We start from the raw sequence: 19868 nt of genomic DNA, 5'->3' as shown, positions 1-19868 counted from the left end.
TTCCAATCTTTTTTCTTGTCCACTGACATTAATTTCTCTGTTGCTCCTGGTATTTGTCAAAACTCCTTTCCACAGTCATTTTGCATTCCTCGCTGACTGTCCCTGGCTCTCCAACAGCATCGCATCATGCTAGCACAGGGCTGCACCACTTCATTCTCCAGCTCATTCACAGTGCGAACAAGAAAGTTTTTCTTCTCCCTTCAAGAACACAAGTTGCAACAACTCAGAGATACCCATGGCCCTCCAAAACCTTCCTCCCCTTCCCTTCCCCCTGCCTCCATCCCCTCCCTCAAGCCCACCTCCTGTCGGATAGCCACCTTCCCTCTGAACCATCCATTCTCCAATGCTGAACCTTCTGTCATCAGTGAAGCTCTCAGCCTTATCCCACTGCGTCCCTTACCTTTAATGAATTTCAGGCACGATGTGACGGCGAACTCGATTTCCACTGTCTTTGACTCTGTGCCCATTTCTTTGGACAAGAGTCCTCTGCCCGGCCCACAGACCCCTTCACCCAGCTCCAATACACTCCCTCCACCTAGACCCCTCCCTCTGGCTGTTTACCTGCAATCAACCTGTTCATTGAGAACTTTCGACACAACTTTGGTTGCCTCAATGTCTCTGCCCCCCCTCTCCCCCACACCTCCACACACACCCCATTACCCATTTCAACCCATCCTCCCAGGAACTGACTGCACTCTGCTCTCAGATGCCACCCTGACTTTGTCATTACGCCTGGTTGATAAGGATGGTGCTGTTGTTGTCTGGCTCCCTGACCTCTATGTTGCAGAGGCTGAGTGCCAGCTCTCAGATACGACCCCCCCATCTCCCCCCGGACTGTGACCCCACCCTGAACCATGACCCCACCCTGGACCGTGACCCCACCCTGGACCGTGACCCCACCCTGGGCCGTGACCCCACCCTGGACCGTGACCCCACCATGGTCCATGACCCCACCCTGGACCGTGACCCCACCCTGGACCGTGACCCCGTCCTGGACCGTGACCCCACCATGGACCGTGACCCCACCATGGACCGTGACCCCACCATGGACCGTGACCCCACCCTGGACCATCAGGCCATTGTGTCCATCATAGTCCTCAGCCTTACCTCATCTGGTGATCTCCCCCACCCCCACTCTGACTCAAAGCTGATAGACCCCCAGCCCCACACAGCTCGCTTCTACCTCCTTCCCAAAATCCACAAACAGGACTATCTGGGCAGACCCATTTTTCTGCCAGCTCCTGCCCTACAGAACTCATCTCTTCCTACCTCAACTTGATTCTTTCTCCCCTGGTTCATGAACATCCGTGATTCCTCTAACACTTTACACCACTTCAGAATTTCCAGTTTTCGGGTTCCAGCCGCCTCCTCTTTACCAAGGACGTTGAATCCCTTTACACGTCCATCCCCCACCAGGATGGTCTCGGGGCTCTCCACTTGCTCCTGGAGCAAAGGCCTGAACTGTCCCCACCTTCCACCACCCTCCTCCGCCCAGCCGAGCTCATCTTCATCCTCAACAACTTCTCTCTCAACTCCTATCACTTTCCCCAGCTCAGAGGGGAGGCTGTGGGTACCATTGTGAGCCCCAATTACGTCTGTCTCCTTGTGGGGCACGTGGAACATTCCTTGTTCCAGTCCTATTCTGGCCCCCAACCACAACTCTTTCTCCAATATATTGATGATATCCTCGGTGCTGTTTCCCTCTCTCATCTGGAATTGGAAAAGGTCATCGATTTAGGCTCTAATTTCCACCCTGTTCTGACCTTCACTTGGTCCATCTCTGACTCCTCCCTTCCCTTCCTCAACATCTCTGTTTCCATTTCTGGGGATAGACTAGCCACTGATATCCACTGTAAACACACTGACTCCACAGCTACCTGCTCTATCCATCCTCACACCCTGCTTCCTGTAAAGACTCTATTCCGTTCTCCCAGTCCCTCCGTCTCTGTTGTATCGATTCTGATGATGCCAACTTCAACAAGGGAGCCTCCAAAATCTCCACCTTCTTCCTCAACCGAGGATTCCTCAGCTCTGAAAGGGCCCTCAGCCAGTCCGACCCATCTCCCGCACTTCCACCCTCACCCCCTCTCTTCCCTCCCACAACAGGATAGGGTCCCCCTTATCCTTACCTACCATCCCACCAGCATCCACATCCAGAAGATCATTAACCACCATTTCACCAAATCCAGCAAGATGCCACCAACAGACACATATTCCCCTCCCCTCCCTTATCCATGTTCCACAGGGAGTGTTCCCTCTGGTACACCCTGGCCCACTCCTCCTTCATACCCAACACCCCCTCCACATCCCCACGGCACCTTCCCCTGCAACTGCCAATGGTGTAACACCTGCCCAATTCCCTCCTCCCTCCTCAGTATCCAGGGCCCAAACACACCTTCCAGGTGAAGCAGCACTTTACCTGTACTCCCCACAATCTAGTCACTGCATTTGCTGCTCACCATGTGGTCTCCTCTACACTGGGGAAATGAAGTGTACACTGGGTGCCCGCTTCACAGAACATTTACATTGTGTCCGCATTAGAGACCCTCAGCTTCCAGTTGTCTGCCATTTTAATTCCCCTTCCCCACTCCCTTTCTGACATGACCATCCTTGGCCTCCTCCATTGCCACAGCAAATCAGACTGCAAAATGGAGGAACAACACCTCATCTTCAGCCTGGGCAGTCTACATCCAGAGGACTCAACATTGCGTTCTCCAGTTTCAAATATCCTCCTCTCCCATCCCCTCCCCGTCCCTTCTATTCCTCTAATTGACCCTTCCTTCCAGCTACCATTGGATTCATTCCTCCCATCAACCAACCAGGTCGTACCCTCTACCTGCGTTCACCTATCCCTACCTCACCACCCTGCCCTCCAACCCCCTTTATCTGCAGCTCCCCCTACCCCCACCCCAGTCCTGAGGAAGGGTTCTACCCGAAATGTTAACTTCTCCACCTCCTGCTGCTGCCTGGCTTGCTGTGTTGTTCCAGCCTCCTGCTTGTCTACTTTAACACCCCACCCTCCTCCCTGGCCAACATCTCTGTCTCAGATTTGCTGCAGTGCTCCAGCGAGGCTCAGTGCAAGCTGGAAGAACAACACCTCATTTTCCACTTGGGAAGTCAACAGCCTTCTGGGGTGGTGATGGTTGTTTTTCAGACTGGAGGCCTGTGACCAGTGGAGTGCCACAGGATCGGTGCTGGGCCCTCTACTTTTTGTCATTTACATAAATTATTTGGATGTGAGCATAAGAGGTAGAGTTGGTAAGTTTGCAGATGACACCAAAATTGGAGGTGTAGTGGACAGCGAAGAAGGTTACCTCAGATTACAACAGGATCTGGACCAGATGAGCCAATGGGCTGAGAAGTGGCAGATGGAGTTTAATTCAGATAAATGTGAGGTGCTGCATTTTGGGAAAGCAAATCTTAGCAGGACTTATACACTTAATGGTAAGGTCCGAGGGAGTGTTGCTGAACAAAGAGACCTTGGATTGCAGGTTCATAGCTCCTTGAAAGTGGAGTCGCAGGTAGATAGGATAGTGAAGCAGGCGTTTGGTATGCTTTCCTTTATTGGTCAGAGTATTGAGTACAGGAGTTGGGAGGTCATGTTGCGGCTGTACAGGACATTGGTTAGGCCACTGTTGGAATATTGCATGCAATTCTGGTCTCCTTCCTATCGGAAAGATGTTGTGAAACTTGAAAGAGTTCAGAAAAGATTTACAAGGATGTTGCCAGGGTTGGAGGATTTGAGCTACAGGGAGAGGCTGAACAGGCTGGGGCTGTTTTCCCTGGAGTGTCGGAGGCTGAGGGGTGACCTTATAGAGGTTTATAAAATCATGAGGGGCATGGATAGGATAAATAGACAAAGTCTTTTCCCTTGGGTGGGGGAGTTCAGAACTAGAGGGCATAGGTTTAGGGTGAGAGGGGAAAGATATAAAAGAAACCTAAGGGGCAACTTTTTCACACAGAGGTTGGTATGTGTATGGAATGAGCTGCCAGAGGATGTGGTGGAGGCTGGTACAATTGCAACATTTAAGAGGCATTTGGATGGGTATATGAATAGGAAGGGTTTGGAGGGATATGGGCCAGGTGCTGGCAGGTGGGACTAGATTGGGTTGGGATATCTGGTCGGCATGGACGGGTTGGACCGAAGGGTCTGTTTCCGTGCTGTACATCTCTATGACTCTATGACTTTATATTGAGTTCAATAATGTTCAGGCTTGAGTAACCTTCTACCATGCACATAACCCAAGCACTCCTCCACTTCCCGTACCTCCGCCCTTGAACCCCACCCCTCCAATCGCCACCAGGACAGAACCCCACTAGTCCTCACCTACCACCCCACCAACCTCCGGACACATCGTATCATCCGTCGTCATTTCCGTCACCTCCAAACGGACCCTACCACCAGGGATATATTTCCCTCCCCTCCCCTATCAGCATTCCGAAAAGACCACTCCCTCCGTGACTCCCTCGTCAGTCCATACCCCCCCACCAACCCAACCTCTACTCCCAGCACCTTCCCCTGCAACCACAAGAAATGCAAAGCTTGCGCCCACACCTCCCCCCCCTCACTTCCCTCCAAGGCCCCAAGGGACACTTCCATATCCGCCACAAATTCACCTGCACCTCCACACACATCATTTACTGCATCTGCTGCACCCGATGTGGCCTCCTCTATATTGGGGAGACAGGCCGCCTACTTGCGGAATGTTTCAGGGAACACCTCTGGGACACCCGGACCAACCAACCCAACCATCCTGTGGCTCAACACTTCAACTCCCCCTCCCACTCCACCAAGGACATGCAGGTCCTTGGCCTCCTCCATCGCCAGACCCTGGCAACACGACGGTTGGAGGAAGAGTGCCGCATCTTCTGCCTAGGAACCCTCCAACCACAAGGGATGAACTGAGATTTCTCCAGCTTCCTCATTTCCCCTTCCCCCACCTTATCTCAGTCCCAATCCTCAGACTCAGCACCGCCTTCTTGACCTGCAATCTTCTTCCCGACCTCTCCAGCCCCACCCCCTCTCCGGCCTATCACCCTCACCCTCACCTCCTTCCACCCTATCGTATTCCCAGCGCCCCTCCCCCAAATTCCCTCCCCCCTACCTTTTATCTTAACCTGCTTGGCACACTCTCCTCATTCCTGAAGAAGGGCTTATGCCCGAAATGTCGATTCTCCTGCTCCTCAGACGCTGCCTGGTCTGCTGTGTTTTTCCAGCACCACATTTTTCAACTCTGGTCTCCAGCATCTGCAGTCCTCACTTTCTCCCCCCCCACACCAGGGCTGGTTATCACACGGCCTGCTATTACACACTACCCATTGTAGGCCACTAATAGACCCCACTCCTAGGTTCAGCATTACTCATTCCCTTCACTGTCCAACTGCTCTCTCTCTTTGGGCTCTTTCCCACCAATTGTTTACTCCTTACCTCCTCCCCCCACCTTGCCTTCTGCATAAAAACCAACTCCCATTAGCCCTGAAGAAGGGTCACTGGATCTGAAATGTTAAGCCTGATTTCTTTCCACAGATGCTGTCTGATCTGCTGAGCTTTTCCAGCAATTTATTTTTGTTTTAAGTACAATACAAATGAATTTTTAAAATCATTAAGTTTAAAAGTCACTCCTCAACCTCCCTAACCTAATGTCCAGTCTTTTTGAGGGGGGAGGGGTAAACCACCAATTTCTGTAGAACCAATAGATTTTCAGCACGCACCAGCTCTTAACTACAGCAAAGGTAAGTGTTTGTGTTTGTAGTAAATGTGGTTTGGAGAGTTTTTAAATCGGGAAAGACTTATGGCCACTTCCTGTGTCACTTCCTCCTCATTGATTCACATGATAGAAGAAAGCGCTGGAACTGAGCTGAATTGCGGGAAGTGTAACGAGATTGAATGACCGAGGAATGTCTGCGGTTCTAAGTGTGGCCTTGATCTCATTTATAAACTATTCAGCTGTACTTTTGCAGTGAAGTGGTGATGTGTAATCATTAATCTCCCGGCATAATTGGACTAAATGTGAAACCGTTTACAACAGCTGTCATTTCGCAAGAACTATCACTTTGATCTTTGGAGTATTTATTCATTCAGTTAACTGCCTGTTCCCTTTGCTGTTCCCCACTTTTATTTGTACTGCCTGTGTTTGGGGACTGTTTCTCACTGCCATGCAGCAGGAACCCCAGCACCTTTAGGAATAATTTAACCCCATCGCTCTGATACCAGCAACAGTACAGGAGCGGATTAAATTGCAAAGGGGTTCCGGCACCATGCTCAGTAATCTGTCAGCTGTGACTGACCTACAGACTGACTCCTTACCCTGGGGACAGCCAGTGGCTGCAGTGAGGCTTTGGCAAAGGCCTGGGCTTTAAAGGTCTGGGTCAGGCCATTCTTGGACTGAGATTAGAAACGTCTTCACCCAGAGAGTGGGGAGTACGTGGAATTCTGTTGCATAGAAAATGGTTGAGGCCAAAGTATTGGATGTTTCCAAGAGGAAGTTAGCAGCTGTTCTTGCATCTATAGGGACCAAGGGGAACAGGGAGAGAGCAGGAACAGGGAACTGATCTGGAGCATTAGCCATTGATCATATTGAATGGGGGAGAGGGCTGGGGGAGAGGGCTGGGGGGGCTGACTGGCCTCCTCCTGCTCCTATTCCTATGTTTCTTTGAGGGGTATGGTGGGGGAGGGTTGCTGGAGGCTGTTGGGGAAATGTGAAGCAATGCAGCAAAGAGTGGGTCTGAGGAAATATAATGAGCAGCACAGCTGTGGAGGAACCCTTTTTGGAATATGTTCAGGATAGTTATTTGGAGCAATATATCGGGGAATGAACAGGGACATGTTCTAATTTTTTTTAAACTGGTGGGACAGTCCAATGAGGAGACATAATTGAGACTGGGCCGGGATTCTCTGGAGTCGAGAAGAATTAGGTGATCTCATAGAAACTTCCAAAATTGTTAAAGGGACCGACAGAGCAAATGCATAAAATTGTGATTCCCTGGGTTTGGGGCAGAAACATGATGGAGGTAGATGATCAGCCATGATCTAGAATGGCACAGCAGTCTCCAGAGACTGAATGGCCTCCTCCTGTTCTGATGGATTATTGGGAAGACAGCAGTCAGCATTCCCCAGAAGGAACTCTGTGACAATGGGCGTGGAATCAGTACACCCAGACCTCAAGAGGACAATTCCTGCGATTCTCCATAATGGTCCCAAAAGATTTTTAATCTTCTCCAGAGAGATTAGTTGGCACATTTATTAAATTTCCAATCCAAAAGGGAGCCGCTCTCTCTCTCTCTCTCTCTCTCTCTGAGTCCTGTAGTGGGGTCTCGGCCCAATACACACACACCCAACTGTAAGAGCAGGATGTGGTTTCAGGGTCAGTCTATGAGCTACAACTGACTCCAAGCAGCGAGTAACTGAGATCAGATTGACCCATGTGACTGCAGCCAACTTCACCACTTGGGCACCGGCTATACCCTGACCACACATGGGATCTTCCTGGGTACAGTGCACAACCAGACAGCACTAGTAAGACTCTTTGGGAATCTTGGAAGTTCATCATTTCCAAATTGTTCCCTGTTTTGTTGCATCAGTTAACACACCTGTGGACCAGGTGGGACTTGAATCTGGGTCTCCTGGTTTAGAGGTAAGGACACTACTGCTGCACCACCACAGCCCTCAGTGTAAGGCAATACTGGAAGATGCGAAATAGATAAAATCTGTGATTTGCAATTAAGGCACCAATCAGATGGATTGTGAGGTGCTGAAATTCCATAGTCCTGCTGGAAGATATTATTCCTGTGGTGATCCCCAAGGAGGGAATACTCATGATCTAGGATCAGCCACAAGAGATGTCCATGAGCAGGAATTTCAGTGCCTGAGTGACAAAAGTAATTTCTATTTCATTAAGTGGAGTTTTTAATAAATATTCATTGTCCAGTGCTGAGTCAATGATCCCAGTCTCCGGCTTCCCATCCTGTCTGCACAACCAACAGGAAACAGTATTTGTTCCCAGCACAATTCTTGGGAATCAGCCTCGGTTTTATTTCAAAAGGAAAAAAGAACTGAGGGTTATATTATTGAACTAGGCACAGGACTGGAAGAGGAATTTCAGCAGTTTCTTGGTTGCTTTGTTTGGTTGGCCAGCCAGTACGATGAGTGCCCACCCTTCCTGGGGCTCCCTCTCAGTCCCTCGCACATTTACTGAAACTAAACACACAATCAAAGCAGTCAGCCATTTCATCATGAATTCACCATCAGGGTGTAGATGTCACTGGGCTTTATTCTGGGAGGACCCTGCCGTCTGGCCAAAACAATCAAACAGCATGTTCAACATCTGCAGCCAATCAGCCGACAGAGAGACAGAAGTCAGCCCTTTCCTCTCTGGATGCTGACTCTCATCTTGTTAGAACCTATGGTGTTGTCACTGATGACCAACATCATCTGTTTTCTGGGGAGTTTGTAAATCAGTGAAGTCAATCAGAGTTCATTCAGTCCCACAAACTGCATTCAAGGAAAACTGGACTCTTGAGACACTGAATCATCTTTAATTGTAATGACTTAGTGGTTTCTCAAAGTGGAGCTGAATCAGATAGGAGCAGGAACACCCGGTTTGGTCCCTACAGGTAGTTGGTTGGTATCTCATGTACTGGGCACATGTACAATTGGCTTCAATAACCCGGGCAAGAGACAGGGGAAATTGCAGACAACTCCCTTCCCATACTAATGGTCCGGTGCCTTGATTGGACTGTATGTGTGTGACTCTGTTGGTGTGGGGGGTGTGGGGGAGTCTCGCTCTCTCTCACACACATATAAATGTGATGTGGAGGTGCTGGCGTTGGACTGGGGTAGACAAAGTCAGAAGTCACATGACACCAGGTTTGAGTCTGACAGGTTTATTTGAAATCACAAGCTTGTGGACCGCTGCCCCTTTGTCAGATGAAGTGGAGGGTAGCGCACAGGCACAGAATATACAGGCGGAGAGATCATGGCATTTACATTCTGTGCCTGTACGCTTCCCTGTACCTGACAAAGGGGCAGCGGTCCAAAAGCTTGTGATTTCAAATAAACTGTTAGACTCAAACCTGGTGTCATGTGACTCCGACTTTGTTACGTATAAAAACTGGAACTAAATCACAGATGGGTACGGTGTACGGAGGGAAAGCTGGGACAGCAGGGCAGTGGTTCCTTTGGAAAGGATTTGCTGTGATAGTTCTTCTGCTGATTTGGACATTGTTGTTCAGTCAACCATCTTGGGATATTTCCAGGAGACACAGGGTGGCTGGTTCACTTAGAAAAGGTCTGACTTAATCAATTAAAAGACACAGCTTACAGCAACTACTGAAGGAAAGATAAATTAGTTTTCTTAAGGATTAGAACCATAAAATCTCTACAGTATGGAAGTACAGCATTTAGCCCATCGAGTCCACACCGATCCTTCAAACAGCATCCAACCCAGACCCTTCCCCTCGACCCTATCTCTATAACCTGGCATTTCCCATGGCCAACCCACCTAACCTGCACATCTCTGTGGGAGGAAAGCAGCATATCCAGAGGAAACTCACGCAACCACAGGGTAAATGTACAAACTCCACACAGACAATCGCCCGAGGGTAGAATCGAACCCTGGTCCCTGGTCCTGTGAGGCAGCAGTACAAACCACTGAGCCACTGTGCAGCCGATGAAAAGCTTAAAGAAGCTTTTACTACAGACAACAGAGAGAATCCTGAAGTTCTGAAGGTGTTTCATAATCTTGTACGTAACCCTAAACTGTTCAACTACCTGAGAACCAATCATATAGTTACTGGTAAGCAGACAGCAATCAGCTGCGTATTGACAATCAAAGCTCCGTTTGTACACAACCCTTCAATCCCAGCTCATCTACACTTCATCTCCTACTACAGCTGTGTAAACAGTGTTCACAATGAGGTCAAGTTCCTTGCTTTCAGAAACATATGAATCCTTCATTTTCAAGCAGATCTTTTCCTATTGAAATGCAGAATTTAAAATACAGACAAATAAAGTAACACAGATTTTACGTCTCTTGTAAGAAAAAGTTCATGTTCTGTCCCTCCTCCGTTCTGTCTCCATATCCCTGAACATTTCTCCTGTTCAGATATTCCAAATATTCACACCGCGGAATAAGGCTACTCAGTGCAGGTCCATTGTACCCTGAAGGTTGCTGCACAGGTGGATAGAGTGGTCAAGAAGGCATATAGTATGCTTGCCTTCATTGGACGGGGTATTGAGTATAAGAGCTGGCAGGTCATGTTAAAATTGTACAAGACATTGGTTCGGCCGCATTTAGAATACTGTGTACAGTTCTGGTCGCCACATTACCAAAAGGATGTGGACGCTTTGGAGAGGGTGCAGAGAAGGTTTACGAGGATGTTGCCTGGTATGGAAGGTGCTAGCTATGAAGAAAGGTTGAGCAGGTTAGGTTTATTTTCATTAGAAAAAACAAGATTGAGGAGGGACCTGATTGAGGTTTACAAAATAATGAAGGGTATAGACAGGATGGATAGAGACAAGCTTTTTCCCAGGGTGAAGAATTCAATAACGAGAGGTCACGCTTTCAAGGTGAGAGGTGGAAAGTTTAAGGGGGATACATGCAGCAAGTACTTCACACAGAGGGTGGTGGGCATCTGGAACGCGTTGCCAGCAGAGGTGGTAGAGGCAGGCACGGTAGATTCATTTAAGATGCGTCTGAACAGATGCATGAGTAGGTGGGGAGCAGAGGGACACAGATGCTTGGGAATTGATCGACAGGTTTAGACAGTGGATTTGGATCAGCTCATCCTTGGAGGGCCGAAGGGCCTGTTCCTGGGCTGTAAATTTTCTTTGTCCTTTGTTCTTTTCTTTGCCCATCATACCTGAACTGGTTGAGAAATGAGCTTCTTCACCTAATCCTATTTTCTAGCTTCTGGTTAGAATCAGTGAAGGTTCCCAGATTTCAGGACCACATACAGATGCCTTTTACATGTCCTGATAGGGATGATCGGCAAAAACTATCATCAGAGAGTTTCAGACCCTGATCACCCTTGTCACTGACCTGTCTGTGAAGGGAAATATGCCCTTCCCAGCCACGGAATGGGGCGTTCACAATCTCTGGTAAATCCTTCTCAGCCTGCACCTTTCCCTGGAAGAAAATTCCAGCCTCTCCAACTTTTCCACATTGTTGTATTTTTCCAGCCTTGGCAACATCCTGATCAATCTCATCTCTCCCCTCACTGGTCTTATTGCATCTCTTTCTGAAATGCATGTGGTACTCATGCTGTGGCCTAATTGATGACTTATTCAGTTCCAACATTAGCTCCCTACTCTTACATTCCATACCTCAGCTAATAAATGGTCTCACTAACAGTATAGACCCAACAGAGGTGGTGGCACAGTGGTGTAGAGTTGAGAGGGAATTCCCCTAGGAGTCCTCAATATTAACTCCAGACCACACAAAGTTAAATAGCATTGGGTCAAATATGGGCATGGACTCCTCCTGCTAATGCAGCCTTCCCAATCAGTTAATGAATCAGTACCCTTCCATGTTGAACCACACTTGGAGGAAGCACTGAGGATGGCAAGGGCACAGAATGTACTCTGGGTGGGGGGATTTCAATGTCCCACTACCAAGAGCAGCTCAGCAGCAGCATTCCTGATCGAGCTGGTCAGGTCCTAAAGGACATAGCTGCTAGACTGGGCCTGCAGCAGTTGGTGAGGGAACCAACAAGAGGGAGAAACATTCCTGACCCCATCCTTACCAATTTGCCGGCTGCAGATGTATCTGTCCATGACAGTATCAGTAAGAGTAACCACCGCACAGTCCTTGTGGAGACAAAGTCCAACCTTCACACTGAGAATACCCTCCATCGTGTTGTGTTAAGTGGGACAGACTTCAAACAGATCTAGCAACTCCAGACAGAGCCATCCTTGAGGCTCTGTGGGCCATCAGCAGCAGCAGGGCTGTACTCCAGCACAATCTGTAACCTTACGGCCCGGCATATCCCCCACTTAACCATGACCATCAAGCCAGAGGATCGACCCTGGTTCAATGGAGAGTGTAGGGAGGCATGCCAGGAGCAGCACCAGGCAGATCTGAAAATGAGATGTCAACCTGGTGAGGCTACCAAACAGCATAAACAGCAAGTGACAGGCAAACCTAAAAGATCCCAGAACCAACGGATCAGATCTAAGCTCTACCGTCCTGCCACATCCGGTCGGGAATGGTGGTGGACAATTCAACAACTCACTGGAGGAGGAGGCTCCACAAACCTCCCCCTCCTCAATGATGGAAGAGCCCAGCGCATCAGGACAAAAGATAAGGCTGAAGTTTTCACAGCAATCTTCAGCCAGAAGTGCCGAGTGGATGACCCATCTCGGCCTTCTCCAGTGGTCCTCACCATCACAGATCCCAGCCTTCAGCCAGTTCAATTCACTCCACGTGATATCAGGAAACAGTTGGAGAAACTGGATACTGCAAATTGATACTGCAATGGGCCCTGATAACACTCCAGCAATAGTACTGAAGACTTGTGCTCCAGTACATGCTGCAGCCTATGATCTGCATATCCCATGAATTAACTTTTAGATAGAAGGGAAAGATTCCCATATGCTGCCTTAACCATTTTGTCAACCTATTCAGCTGTCCTCCAGGACCTGTGAACATTCACTCCAAGTTTCATCACTTCCTGTACACTAAACATTATTCTGCCTTTTATTTTCTATAATCCATTGCACTGTTTGACCTCCCCAGATGCATGTCACACTTCTCCACATTGAATTCCATTTGCTACCTTTCTGTCCACCTGACCCTTCTGCAGCCTATAGCTATCCTCCTCATCATTGACCACGCAGTCAGGTTTTGTTTTGTCAGCAAACATCTTACTGATGCCCCTCCCGTTATCTCCAAACCATCACCTCAGTTGCCTGGTTTGCCAGGCAGAGTAACACCAACAACATGCATTCAATTCATACACCAGCTCTGACCCGGAAAGACTCTCTTTCTCAATCTCTCCCCTCGCCCTAAGGCATGGTGACCCTCAGGTTAGATCGTGCCCCAATCGTCTCTCTCCAGGGGAGATCAGGACAAAATGACAACTTCTGTTTTGCCACATAAAGGAGGGGCTTGCTCCTAAGCCCCTGCAGAGCCCACCTGGCAACAGTCTTCCTGTCAGAAAATCACCGTCTAATCTGTTCTTTATAGTCACTGAGCAAATTTCATATCCAGTTGCTGTATTCCACAAGATCCCGCGGGTTTTAATTTTTTTTAAACAGTCTGCCACATGTTTGTGAGCATGCTTATGAATATGTGTGTATCTATACAAATGCGCTTTGTGCATGTTTGGTCGTGTCCGTGTACCTCTATGTGTCTATCAACGTGTGTCTGTCTGTTTGGGTGTGTCTGTCTTTGTGTGCATTTGTGAGTATATGTGTATATGAGTCTGTGTGTGTGTGTCTGTATCTGTGTGTCTGTGTGTGTGTGCCTGTGTGTGTGTCTGTATGTGTGTCTGTGTCTATGTGTCTGTGTGTGTCTGTATCTGTGTGTTTGTATCTGTGTGTCTGTGTGTGTCTGTGTTTGTGTGTCTGTGTCTGTGTGTCTGTGTGTGTCTGTGTTTGTGTGTGTATGTGTCTGTGTTTGTGTGTCTATGTGTGTCTGTGTTTGTGTGTCTGTGTCTGTATGTGTGTCTGTGTGTATGCATGTCTGTGTGTGTCTGTATCTGTGTGTCTGTATTTGTGTGCCTGTGTGTGTGTCTGTGTGTGTGTGTCTATGTGTGTCTGTGTTTGTGTGTCTGTGTCTGTATGTGTGTCTGTGTGTATGTATGTCTGTGTGTGTCTGTAAGTGTGTCTGTGTGTGTCTGTATCTGTGTGTCTGTATCTGTGTGCCTGTGTGTGTGTCTGTGTGTGTGTCTGTGTCTGTGTGAATTTCTGAGTCTGTTACTTGAGTATTGGGAGTTCAAGGTACTGTGAGAATGAAGAAAGAAAACAGCTCCTCATATGTATCAGTAATGTAATGCATGTGTTTACTTCTCTGTTTATTTGTGAGCAGACACCAGTCAATTTCCTTAGTGAGTAACTGAGATGGAGAGCGGACAGTGGGTGCCAAGGGGTTGATGCGACTCACTGAGTCAGGAGGTGGTCATCATTGTTGTTCAGATATTTAGCCAGCTCACAGTCAGTTTGGAATGTATTCTGTGTTTTTTGGCAGGACTGTGAGTTGGTACAATCCCAATACGCTGCTGTAAAGCAGAAGCTTGCTACGTATCATGAACTAATCAGCTCCATCCTATCGGTTTAGCTCTTATTGTGAAATTTATATGTGGCTGTTTCTGTGTAAATTTCTGTGCACTTCCTGTGTAAAACCTACACCCTCACCTCCCCCCCACACCTCTTCCCCCTCACCTCCTTCCTCACCTTCCCGCCCACCTCCCCCCCACTTCCCCCACACCTCCCCTTCACCTCCCCCCCACACCTCCCCCCACACCTCCCCCCTCAACTCCCCCTCACCTTGCGCCCACCTCCCCCTCACCTCCCCCCACCTCCCCCTAATAACTCCCCCTCACCTCCCCCCACACCTCCCCCTCACCTCCCCCTCACCTCTCCCTCATCTTCCCCCTCACCTCCCCCTCACTTCCCCCCACACCTCCCCCCTCACATCCTTCCTCACCTCCCCCCACACCTCCCCCTCACCTCCCACCCACCTCCCTCATCACCTCCCCCCACCTCCTTCCTCACCTTCCCCCTCACCTCCCCCCATACCTCCCCCACACCTCCCCCTCACCTCCCCCCACACCTCCCCCTCACCTCCCCCTCACCTTCCCCCACACCTGCCCACCACACCTCCCCATCACCTTCCCCCCACACCTCCCCCTCACCTCCCCATCACCTCCCCCACACCTCCCCCTCACCTCCCCCTACACCCCCTACACCCCCACACCTCCCCCTCACCTCCCCCTAACCTCCCCAACACCTCCCCCACACCCCCCACACCTCCCCCCCCACAACACCCCACACACCCCACCTCCCACACACCTCCCCCTCACCTCCCCTACCACCCCCACACCTCCCCCCCACACACCCCCACACCAACCACACACCTCCCCCCCACACACCACCCCACACCTCTCCCTCACCTCCCCCAACACCTCCCCCCATACACCCCCCTCACCTCCGTCCAAGGGCCCAAAGGATCCTTCCACATCCGACAAAAAGTTACCCATACCTCCACACACATCATTTACTGTATGCGTTGCTCCCAATGTGGTCTCTACATCGGGGAGACAGGACACCAACTCGCACAGCGCTTCAGAGAATACCTCTGGGACACCCGGACCAACCAATCCCACCGTCCTGTGGCCAAACCCTTCAACTCCCCCTCCCACTCCCCAAGGACATGCAGGTCCTGGGCCTCCTCCATCGCCAAACCCTAACCACCTGACGCCTGGAGGAAGAACACTTCATATTCTGCCTTGGGACTGTCCAACCATATGGGATTATTGTGAATTTCACCAGTTTCTTCATTTCCCCTCCCCCCACATTATCCCAGTCTCAAGCCTCCCAATTTGGCACTGCCCTCCTGACCTGTCTATCACCTTTCCCATCTGTCCACTCCACTCTCCTCTCTGACCTATCACCTCCCCTCTCCCCCACCTTCACCCACCTATCGCAGTCTCAGCTACTTTCCCCCCAACCCCAACCCCCCTCCCATTTATCTCTTGGTCCGCCCCAGCCCACAACCCTCATTCCTGTGGAGGGCTTATGCCCGAAATATCGATTCTCCTGCTCCTCGGATGCTGCCTGACCTGCCGTGCTTTTCCAGCAACACACTCTTGAGTCTAATCTGCAGCATTTGCAGTCCTCACTTTCTCCTCAGGCTGAAAAATAACAATAACATTCACACGACCCAAATGACCATCTCCAATGAGAGACATTCTAATCACTACCCCTTGACATGCAATTGTCATCACTGAATCCCCCATTATCAACAACCTGGGGGTTATCATGCACAAAATTGGGGAGTGGGAGGAGGAGTTGAAGTGTTTGGCCACGGGATGCTGGGGTAGTTTCGTGTGGGTATGCCATTGGGGGCGGCACGGTGGCTCAGTGGTTAGCACTGCTGCCTCACAGCAACAGGGTCCCAGGTTCGATTCCAGTCTCTGGTGACTGTGTGGGGTTTGCACATTCTTCCCGTGTCTGCATGGGTTTCCTCCGGGTGGTCCGGTTTCCTCCCACAGTCACAAAGATTTGCAGGTCTGGTGAATTGGCCACGCTAAATTGCCCACAGTGTTAGGTCAATTAGTCAGAGGGAAATGGGTCTGGGTGGGTTACTCTTTGGAGGGTCAGTGTGGACTGGTTGGGCCGAAGGGCCTGTTTCCACACTGTAGGGAATCTAACCTAAAAAAAATGGAACTAGAATTGCTAAGTAAGGACAGTGGCTATAAGAGCAGGTCAAAGGCTGGGAATACTGCAGCAAGTAGCTGGCCTTTTTATTTTTAATTCGCTCATGGGACTTGGCCATTGCTGGCTGGCCACTATTTAATGCCCTTCCCTAGATTCCTTTGAACTGAGTGGCTTATAGGGCCATTGTAGAGGGCAGTTAAGAGTCAGTAACATTGCTGTGGGTCTGAAGTCACACATAGGCCAGACTGGGTGAGGAGGGCAGATTTCCTTCTCTGAAGGATATTACTGAACCAGGTGGGGTTTTCCCAACAAATGCCGATGGATCCATGCTCATCATTTGACACTTAATTCCAGAGTTTTACTGAATTCAAATTCCACCATATGTTGTGGCTGGATTTGAACCCCAAAACATCACAGTGTTCAGAATAACAGTCTGGAGATAATATTAATAGGCCGTCACCACTGACTCCCCAAAGCCTCTCCACCATCTACAAGGCACAAGTCAGGAGTGTGATGGAATACCCCCCACTTGCTCTGGATGGGGGCAGCTCCAACAACACTCAAGAAGCTCAACACCATCCAGGACAAAGCAGCCGCTTGATTGGCCCCATATCCACAAATATCCAATCCCTCCACCACTGACACTCAATAGCAGCAGTGTGTACTATCTACAAGATGCACTGCAGAAATTCACCAAAGATCCTCAGACAGCACCTTCCAAACCCACAACCACTTCCATCTAGAAGGACAAGGGCAGCGATACAAGGGAACACCACCCCCTGCAAGATCCCCTCCAAGACATTCACTATCCTGACTTGAAAATATATTACCATTCCTTCACTGGGTCAAAATCCTGCAACCTCAGACTATTGACAGTGATCATGATGATGATGATAATGCCATTGAATGTCAAGGTGGTGGTTGGATTCTCTCTTACTGGTGTAGTCATTGTCTGGTATTTGTGTGGCGTGATGGTTATTTGCCACTTGTCAACCCAAGCCTGGATATTATCCAGATCTTGTTGCATTTGAACATGGACTGCTTCAGTGTCTGAGGAGTCATGAATGGTGCTAAACATTGTACAACCATCAGTGAACATCCCCACTTCTGACCTTATGATGGAGGGAAGGTCTTTGATGAAGCAGCTGAAGGTGGTTGAGCCTAGGACACTACCCTGAGGAACTCCTGTCGAGATATCCTGGAGCTGAGAGGACCCATCTCTAACAACCGGGACCATGTTCATTTTCTCTCTCACATTCTGACTGCCTTTGCATCTCTAATGTTTCTTCTCACGTTGGAGGAATTTTCTTTATACTTTAATCAATCTTCCTGGATATTTTCCCAGTTTTATCTTTCCATGGTTTCACCCAATGTTTCCAGGTGAGTCATTCTGTGGGAGGCTGACAGGTGAACAAGGCTGATGCTTTCAGGCTGTTATCGGTGCACAGTGTTCTCTCTCAGTCACTCTGGCGGTTCTCATTGAAGTTCACATTAAACTGTTAAACATTTACTTTTTATGATGTCTTTTGACACTGAGTAAATAAGCATGGTGCTACTTGTAATCAGTGCCCCAGTACTGAGATAAACATTCATTGTGACTGATCAAAGTCACTGGTGTGTTTGTCCTTTTGTGGAAGGCAGGTGATGGGTTTGTCCACTGTACTGTTTACCGCCCTATCCATGTGGCAATCCCAGACTGAGCCAGGAGGGGAAGGACACACAGACCGGTACAATCTGCTCATGCCCAGGAGGAACCCCTCCTCTATGGTTCTTTGCCATTCTCTCTTCTATCAGAGTTTCTCATGCTTTCCCTCTTGATCTTTTTGTTTTACACAGATAACTGTGGTCATTGCTGCTTTAAATTTCAAAAACACGTCCTCCAGCTGCAGCACTACCCAATAAAACCATCACGCTCGCCACTTCACTGTTACAACCTTCACCTCCTCACCCTAAAGACCAAGAAAAACAGAGTTGAAAGGATGTGATGGTCAACATAATTTAGGCATTCCCCTTCAGGTCTGGCTGCACCCAGTGGAGCATTGAGCTGTGTTCCTGTTTGCTCACTGTCAAGGACTTTGCTCTTGACTCCACACTTACTCTCCCTGTTCCACACTTGCTCATGCTCAGGCTTACTGTGTTAGTTTGCCAAAACCTGAACTATTACAGTTCTTCAGTACGAGGAGCCTTTGGGTGACAAGATTTGAGAAATTGTTCAACAAATCCAAGGGAGACCCCTCCAACATTTAAAGAAGCCCAAATCTGTAACTGACCGAATGTGGTTTGAACAGAGTTTTTTTTTGGCATTAGTTGTGCAGCTTTTCATTCCTTTGTGTTTGTGGAATTGGAGAGATTGTCAATGGGTTTGCAATGGAATGGACAATGGCCTGATGACCATCCACAGACAGATGGAGGGTGTCTATAACTAACCGTTTAGTTTCATCACAAAGGGGACAGAGGTTGGAGTGTTCCATCAAGGTGGCATTTGATACTTACACCAGTGAGGAGTTTATCTTCAATAAGGTGAGTTAGTCCCAGCTTGTCCTGGTTACAGCGACTGGCACAGCCTTGTGGGCATGGCCCTCGTTCAGACCTCCTCCTCAAGACAGTATCAGCTACATCATCACAAAGAGTTGCAGGATTGTGATGATATTTCCTTGATGTCCAAATCTTTTGCAGCATAATCCACAGGGTCTTCCATGTTACTGAGTCACAGACTTTCGATTATCCATGCAGTATGGTCAGCATGGACCAGTTTGGGCCGAAGGGCCTGTCTTTGTGCTCTAGAACTCTACGACTCGAACAACTGACAGTCCCTGAAAATCAGGTGAGAATGGCACAGGGAGAGTAGGATCACAGTGAGAGCTTCTCAACGACAGAATCATTGTTTCACTCACTGTGAAAGTGGTTCACACAAAACAGGCAACTTCCCGTTTTAAATCCCAGCTTATAGCCCGGAGTCCAGTTTCAGGCTGGAAAGAGAGCCATCATTTATTCCTTTTGTTTTTGTTTGTTGTCGGGGGGGGGCAGCTCCTTTTATGACCCTCAGGGTAGCCCTGCACTGGCAAAGTCGTTCATTACTTGGGAACTCTGTGACACTGCAACGTTGTGATGATGTACCACAGGAACATCTGTAAGTTTTGGATGGCAGAGAGAAGATAATTAGCCAAAGTTGTGGTTAGAAACCCCGCCTGACAAATCACATCACACTGACAACATTAAATGTTTAAATGGGATTCCTCCAACAGTTCAGTAACTCATACTCAGTGACCATTTGGCCTGACTACCTGAGCATTATTGCAGAACGTGAAGAAAATTTGTAATATGTTTTAAAAATCTAATTCTATTGTCCACACTGTTGTGGGTATGGTCATCAAGCTGGGAGGTTGTTTTGCAAATGTTTTGTCCCCTGTCTGGGTGACATTCTCAGTTTTGTTGGAGTTTCCCGTGAAACGCTGCTGTACTGTGTCTCTGGAATGTATTGGTTCCGTTC

The sequence above is a fragment of the Chiloscyllium plagiosum genome, unplaced genomic scaffold (genome assembly GCF_037043375.1).
Source record: "Chiloscyllium plagiosum isolate Xiang-an unplaced genomic scaffold, Cpla_swu_hap1 HiC_scaffold_15, whole genome shotgun sequence".
NCBI classification, from domain to species: Eukaryota; Metazoa; Chordata; class Chondrichthyes; order Orectolobiformes; family Hemiscylliidae; genus Chiloscyllium; species Chiloscyllium plagiosum.
This window is presented reverse-complemented; position numbering follows the sequence as displayed.